Source organism: Salarias fasciatus, chromosome 13, assembly GCF_902148845.1.
Source record: "Salarias fasciatus chromosome 13, fSalaFa1.1, whole genome shotgun sequence".
NCBI lineage: Eukaryota > Metazoa > Chordata > Actinopteri > Blenniiformes > Blenniidae > Salarias > Salarias fasciatus.
The window spans coordinates 16,732,155-16,739,671 of NC_043757.1; positions in this window are offsets into that span (position 1 = coordinate 16,732,155).

Below are 7,517 nucleotides of genomic sequence, written 5' to 3' on the forward strand. Positions count from 1 at the left end.
CTCAATTTGTACGACCCAGTTCAGTACCAGCTGTAATCTCCAACAAAAGTCCGTAGGATGCCTTCTGTCATATCTTTGTGCAGTAGCCGATCGTCTGGAGCGTCGATATTAATGAAAGACCGTCACATCTTTGCACTCTCTTCCTTCTCTTCCCCCTTTTTTTTTTGTTGTTTGTTTGCTTGTTTGCTTGTCTGTTCACTTGTTTGTTTCTTTCACTTTCTGTCCCCCTGTCAGGTCCAGCAATATCATGTATCAGTACTCAAAATAAATTAAATAAATTAAAAAAGCATGTTAGCAAGAATAGCTTGATACTTACAAGCTCCTCTTGGAAGAGCAAATCTGTGGGGCACATAACAGCAGCCAGACCTTCATTCTGCTGCATGCTGAGCAGGACAGGTTAAAAAAAAAGAGGAAGTTGATCATTTACTGTGCTGTGGTTGGCTGAGATGCTCAAGCAGGCGGGTCCTGTTCAGATCATAGTCATGGAAGGGAGTGGAGTGAAGTGGAGCTTGAGCACTGCTGCAAGTCATTGGAGTATTAAGAAATATTTTATCATCCCAGAAACAGGCAGATCCCTATCTTTGTCACTTGAGCAGCAGGTGACAGGTTCATCTGCACTAAGCTGGACTCGCAGCATGGTGGAAAGTGAGAAACTCTTCAGATCTGCCAACGTATGAGTGGCTTCAGCAGGACAAGCAATGCTAACACTACACAAGGCCCAACTGGAGGATTAGGACAGTGTTTTTTCAATCCACCGTGCCGTCACGTAAAGGGTGAATTATGCTTTCCGTGAAGCCTGAGCCTCCAATGCTCAGACTCTACAACACCTTCCATGTTGACTACGGTATGAAAAAGAACCACCTGCTTGAGTTTCTCAGCCAATCACAGCACAATAAATGATGGACTTCCTTTTCCACTATCCTCCATCCTTTTCCACTCGCACATACATATATGCTTCTCTTGCGTACATACATACTTCTGCTATATTTTCCTTGTACTTGAGCATTTATGCCTATTTATTTAGGAGAATATATGCATGTGAGAGGATAAAGTATATGTGTGCGTGAAAATGAAAGTATGCGTATGTGAAAAGAGGATATACGTATGTGTGTGTAAGAGTGGCAATATATGTATGTGCAAGGAGGGTGTGTGTGTGTGTGTGTGTGTGTGTGTGTGTGTATAAAGACAATGTGTGTGAGTGAGAAAATATATTTAGTATGTGAAAGGAGAATATGTGTGCGAAAGGGCCAGAATGAATTATTTCTTGTACAACCTCTCCTATTTCTAATTAGTTAATTTTTTTCAGTTATTAAGTAGCTCAGAATTTTTCAGTAGCTTGCACAACATTGTGGATGTGTTGAAAGCCATTTTTTTCCCCTTTCTTCCTAAACGTCGTATTTAAAGATGTAACAATCTTTAATTGTTTCTGTATGTTGCTATTTAAATTAGAGGCATCTGTATTTTTTGAAGACCTGAAATCTGCTACTTTAGGGTATACAATAATAAATCAAATCAGCTCATTTTCTCCTAACTGTGAAGCAGGTCCATGTGTAAAGTGCCTTGCTTGGTTTCTGACAGTATTGACGGAAAACAAACTCACTTTGAACAAGGTCAAAGGCCATGTTTGTTTGTGTTTCCATAACAAAGGAGCAAACATACAATCTTATTAAATGCTTTCTTTTATTTAACAAGTTGTCTTTTATTTTCTGTGTCCAGAAATATTTTGGGTCCTTTAAACCTCAGTTCTCATGCTTATTTGAGTAGCAGCCATTGAATCTGCTATAACTTGGAATAATTTCCATACAAAAAGTGATTAATTTCTATTCATCTGTTATTTCAGTTCATTTTATCCTAAACCACGCAAGTCATTTGATGTCTATTTTTAGCATTTCCAGACTGAAAGGTCATATAAACAGTCTTCTACACTAAAACCTCTGCCTCGCCTACTATAACTATAATTAGGGCCTCACCTTTTTATTACCTGATCATTACATAAGTGTCTGCCTGACGCCAGGCTAATATTCATCTATCGTGTTCTATATCAGTGAATCATGGGTGAACTTGTTTTGATGATTGCAGTATTATTTCGTTATACACACATTACCCTCACGGCTGTCCTTGAGACTTAACATGCGGCGAGTCAGTTGGATTGTGACCGTGATGTGTTATCACACATTTAATGATTAACCACCGCTCAGTCGGAGCAATCTGTTTCAAGATCATCCCTGTCAGCAGATGACTTTTCACACACCTTACTCACACTAACAAAGGTTGGGTTTTTTTGACAATATGTAACTCACTAAACAAACCTGGCCTTGTCATGCTGATGTTTTCATTTTACGTCATTCCCGTTTTCCATTCATCTTTCTTTTGATCCACTTCAGTCATTCAATTAATCAAACAGATTTTAGCTGTATCTCACTTTCCATACACAGTGCAGCACTGCGTGCTTCACACGAACTGTTATAAAGACACATTAATTTGAGAATGAACCCCCGTAATGTGCCTACGAAAGCACTGAACACCACAGACACAATTATAAAGTTATAAGAACATAAAAGATAATAAGCCTCATAAGAGGCTTTCAAAACAGGAAATACAGCTGATAAAGTGTCAGACCACAAGGAAGGAAGCTAAACCCTAACATGACAGATAAAACCGGTTAATAAATCCATAATAATACGTAACACACCAAATTTCATGAAATGCTGTGTGTGCATCACTCGAAAGGGCTGGGCCATGTGACACCACAGAACAGTCCGTAAACATGTCTCCATTCTCTGCGTACAGTGCAGACACTTTGGCTGCTTGTGCTCCATCCAAAAATTTATTGGCTTACATTCTTTCAGCGACATGTCAACTTTTCAGCTATTAAAGCGACAGTAGCTTCTCAGTCATATTTTATCTACTTCTCCACAGATGATTAACACAGACTCCTACAGAAGATTAAACCAAAACTCACTGATTTGAGGTCAGTGGAGAAGTAAAGTGTCCTGCGGTAATGAAAAAAAAAAAACACTTTTGACCCAAAGCAGTGAACAGGAGAAACACACATCTAGTAAGGTTACGTACAGGAAAACTGCTTGCAATTATCCTGTGCAAAGCCAAAAAAATAAAAAGCTCCTGTTCATTGGCAGCCAGAGGAAGACCCTCTAGTTCAACCCAGCACCCACAGATACGCGATGAGACCAACTGACCTATTTTCCCCTCCAGGGTAACACCGAAACAAAACAAAATCCAAAAATGGGAACATGTGAAGGCTAAGATCAGAAGCAGTCCTCCTCAGCTGCAATAGGAAACAGATTTGCTCTGTTGTACAGGACCCTGAATCCATCTCAATTCCTTTAGCAGCATGGTAAGAGCCAAAAAACACTCTGAAATTTTAAAACAGCATGCGAAAAACGCGCTGGCCCTCAAGCTCTGGTTGTTGGCGATGCCACTGTTAAAGATTAAAGGAATTTAGAGTGAAGACACCAAATCTGTGGTTTCTGACCTGAAAGAAAGGATCTTGGACATTCTGCATGCAAACCCAAATGTAAGAAATGAGAATAATCTAGATTGCTAAAGGGGAATTTAAAAATCTTCAGAAGTAGTCGGCTCTGTCAATGTCCAGGTCTTTATCCGCGTCCAACTGTCACCAGTCAGGAAAGGAGCGCAGAGATTCGGCAGGTTACGAGCACTCAACACTTGGATTTCATTTACTTGAAAACACAATCAGTTCTAACTTTTGTCTGAGAGTGCAGATTTTTATTTTGAGCAGACTCCTCTGCTTGTGCCAGTTCGGCTGTCAAGGACAACAGAAGGGAGACGTTGCCGCTGGATGAGGACGATACCGAAAGTGGCAGGGACTGTTGAGGACATCCATCCCAGCTGCCACTTCAGGTGAGTCCTGGTGCTGGGATGCAGAAGACGCAAGAATAAGAGGCTTCAATCTCACCAAATCCTACTGTTTGATGCAGAAAAGAATACCAGAATTGGTCTCTGCTTACGTTTGTCTCATCAGAGCGCTTGCACAGAACTAGACCAAAGGCTTGACGCCACGCAGGGTAAGAGCAAACAGATTCAGATTTTAACTACTTGAGGCAGAACTTGTAACGTAGGATTGGTTCTATTTGGCCCTTTTGAAACGAGGCTGTTATTCTCAGCCTGAATCAAGGGCTGACCACGTGGCGCCACCAAACCAGTTCAATCCAGTGTGTCCGAGTGTGTCACCGTTCTCAGTCCTGCTGCAGACGCAGATCGTCGGTGTGATTTATTACACGGTGATCTCCAGAGTAGGGTGTATAAAATTTTTATCTCTCAGTCCAATTACATAACGCAAGTGAGTGCGCGCGCGCATGTGCGTGCATGTGTGGAATACTTCCTAAATGATCAAGTTCATGGACAGCAGTGTGAGTAGTACAGCTGAGTGGTGAAAACCACACGTAACAATTAAAACAGTGTAATCCTCTGGTGTTGCAACCTCAGGCCCGTTCAGGCTAGCCTCCAGTTGTCTTTAGGACTCCACACATATTGATCTGATCACCTGAAACCCCTCTTAATTCCAGGAGTAAACACATTCCGAAAACACAGAGTCAGCCTAGCTTGCAGGAGACATTGATAACAAGTCGATGGAGCCTAAAATCTACTTTATTGCTGTTACAGCAGTGGATAAACAATGCAATTAATATATTTGAATATGAATCATCAAGATTACAGCTCACCAAAGTCATGGCCTCCTCATTCAAACCCCAAACACCATCTCTAAACTTACGTAATTTAAGACAATAAAATCTATTACATTCATTAAATCTGGCTCTGTTTAACATTCGGTCTCTACCAGGAAAAACCCTCTGCCTGCGCACAGAGATCATCAAAACACCACTGATGGGTTTATTCAAGTGTTTGAGTATCTGTCAATGAGGCTTTGATTGCAAAGTTACAGCCGTCATCAACACCATTCCACCCACCAATGTGAAACATTTCTCAGGCCAGAAAAAAATACCCATGGAGGGATACCCTTCTCTAGACACATGCTTTGTTATTTTGAGGGTAGGCAATTGTAACTTCCGATTATCGGGGTGTCTGAATGACTGCTTAAAAAATCTTTAGTTGATTCAAAGTAACCAGCAGGAGAGATCACATCACTCCAGTATTAACTTCTCTTCACTGGCTTCCTGTTAAATGTAGAGTAGAATTTAAAATCCTTTTTTTAACCTATAAAGCTCTTAACAACCAGGCCCCATCATATCTTTAATGAGCTTTTAGTCCTATATTACCCCAACAAGAACACCTTGCTCTCAGAATGCTGGGTTATAGGGGTCATAAAGCTTGCAGTGGTTCAAGCCACCCTGGACCATTTTCTACTGGAGCTGTTAAGTCTGTTGGAAGGCTACAATGAGCTTCTCTTCATTCTCGCTCACCGTGTTTCACTATTACATGATGTGTAATGTTTCAGTCACTCAAACCTAAATCCTTACTGTGCATACTTTGATTGGGAAGAGAACAATGAGCAGCAAAATTCAAGGTTACATTTATTCAGCTACATGCAACAACGACATTATATGGAATGAATTCACCCAAACTTGAGGACTCTGCCTCTGCCAGTGTCTCCTTTGGTCCTGGGGCAGAGAGAGAGAGAGAAAGAGCCCTGATCCTTTTTCAGTTCCACTTAAAAACTGTCTTCATATGCACTTTGATTGTCTTTTCTGCTTCTTCATTCACTCCATCCCTCTCCATCAGACTCCAGCCTCAGTTGAGACCCCATGGCTTCTCCGGCTCAAAATCGTCTTCGTCACATGACCCCAGAGCCTTGGAGTCTGACCCTAGAACTTAACCTGCTTTCCTTGATTAGCCCCCCATAAACTTTACACAGCAAGCGGTCCTGACTTTCCGGCGAAAAGCTCATTCATCTCCCTTATCTCCACTCACAACCCCCTCTGCTACAAACAGCCAGGTCTGACCCCCGTGAACCATCAACCAAGATTTTAGCATTAACCTCAAACAATGTTTAACACGTCACTGACGTTAGTCTCTCTCGTGACCTGTGTTCTGTCTCTCTCTACCCTCCTGCAGGAATCTCTGGCAGTGGAACAGTTCATGGTCTGAACCTTCTGCCTCGACCTGGAGCAGAGGAGCAGATCCGTCTGCAGAGAGCGGATCTGTCTGCTGTATTAAAAACAGAATCTCTAGCTCTAAAGTGAAACAAGGCTTGAATCTCTCCCCACAATCTGTCTATCTGTTCTATCTTTATCCCTCCTTCGATCTCCTTACCTAAACCGGAACAGCAGGAAGCTGCCGCCGTCTCTTTTTCCTCTTGAAAGAGTTTTTCCTTTCCACCATCGCTTGTGTTTTGCTCATGTGGATTTTATTTATTTTATTTTATTTTTTTTGTGAAAGTGCCAAGAAATGACTGTTGTATTTGACACGACACATATAGAAGTAAACTGAACTGAAAAAAACAATCTTCCGACTGGTCTACAAATCTCTGAATCTGCTCTTCTGTTGTGTTCCAGACTTCTCCCTCCATCCAGATCAAATCAATCTACTTCCTGTCCCCAGAGTCAGAAGCAAACATAAAGATTCTGGTTCTAGAATTTGTTTGTTTGTTTGTTTTTGCTCAGCGTTTGGAACAAATTAGTCAAAAACTGGTGGAGGTCTGATTTGATTTAAAACCACACCTGATGAAGATCTTTCTGCTTAGTAAAGACAGAAGTGAATTTATGTTGCACTGCATCTTTAGCTCTTCTGCCTTTACACCATTTTTGCTTATTGTTCTTTCAATTGCTTTTATATTTTACATTTCATTGTTTTTTTTCCTTCTCTTGTTTTGTATCCTTCTTTGAGGATACATTGAAGTGCATTGTTGCTGATATGTGCCACACAAAGAAAGCTGTCTTGTCTTTGCCTTAAAAGAAAGTCACATGAAAAAAAATAATAGAAACACAAAAGAAAAAGATCTAGTCTATACATCATTTGTCCAGGAGACATCTCATAGCAAATTGACTTGGTATAACTAAAGAAGAAAACAACCCTAATTGAGGACCTGAGTGGCCTGGAAGACTAAAAGCAAACTTGATTACTATGAAGAGAATCTCTGAAAATGGATTCTGGCACACACGGGTTGTCAGTGCAGAGACACAAATACCGGTGTAATACACTCTTTCTGGTTCTCATCAGTGGATGTTTAGATGAATTTTGCAGCAGCTGAAGGCGTACTGTTCTCTTTAGGGAGACCAGAAGGAAGAGCATTGCAGTAGTTGACCTAACAAGTAATAAAAGCACAGGTTGAAATGTCAGCATTGGCTTGTGAGAAAAAAAGTTAAATTCTTGCGATTTTGCTGAGGTGACAAAAACACTGTTGTGCTTCTAACGTATATAAATAAAGTAAGATTTGAATCACATAAACCAGCCTCTTTTTTTATTTGCTTTTTAAATACTCAGAGAAATTTAGTACAGTTCTTCTATTTTATGGACAGTTTTATAGACTGATGACCCATACCCAAGTTTAGTTGAACCTGTTATAACACGTCCTCTGG